Source organism: Acanthisitta chloris, unplaced genomic scaffold, assembly GCF_000695815.1.
Source record: "Acanthisitta chloris isolate BGI_N310 unplaced genomic scaffold, ASM69581v1 scaffold42601, whole genome shotgun sequence".
NCBI classification, from domain to species: Eukaryota; Metazoa; Chordata; class Aves; order Passeriformes; family Acanthisittidae; genus Acanthisitta; species Acanthisitta chloris.
The window spans coordinates 4,199-4,846 of record NW_008656200.1 but is presented as its reverse complement, the minus strand read 5'-3'; the positions used below and the strand labels follow the sequence as shown (position 1 = coordinate 4,846).

The window sequence follows — 648 nt, the reverse complement described above, 5'->3', positions numbered from 1 at the left end:
TTCCCCCTCTCAGACAAACAGCTGAGTGAGTGGCTCCACACACTGGCTGAAGGATCTGCTAGTAACTGGGATAATACTCTGGCACTCAGTTATCACTTTCCTCTTCCTCGCAGCAGTTCTTGCCCTGATCGTGTTCTCATTCTTTAAATATTTACACAGCCCTTTGAACGCACAAACAAAAGTGCTTTGCTTAGATGAAAGGCACTGAAATTTCTCCCATTGCTTTCCAAACAGCCTGATGGCTGTGAAAAGCTGCATATCACTAGGCTTGTAATCCTCTCCTCACACAGCACACAGCTCTCAAACAGCAGCTCCAGACTCTTCCCAGTGCCACTCTGTCTCTTAAAGCTGAGAAAGGGAAGAAATCCAACTGGCAAACCCTCAGCAGAGCTGGGAATTGGCACACCTGGACCTTTGCTTTCTGGGTGTTTGGAGAAGTTATTTGTTGCATTGTCTCCTGAGAAGAAATGCTGTCAGGAAGATAAATCCCATACTGACTGAAGTACTCGGGTTAGGAGTTACACTTGCCCCCAAGCAATGTGAGTGGTTTTGTGTGGGCTGGGAAGTACCTTCGGCCCTGGTAAAGAGCCAGAGCTGTTCTGGGTGAGTGCAGGCACATGTTTCTGCACCGGGACAGGAGCTGGCAAG

At 48.5% G+C, this 648-nt stretch overlaps 1 protein-coding gene across 1 annotated transcript in view; it reads left to right on the top strand.

The window, feature by feature from the left end:
* Positions 1-648, top strand: part of TOR2A (torsin family 2, member A) — a gene marked incomplete at its 5' end in the record, with an annotated part of 2,742 nt that overhangs the window by 337 nt on the left and 1,757 nt on the right. The window lies entirely within an intron of this gene.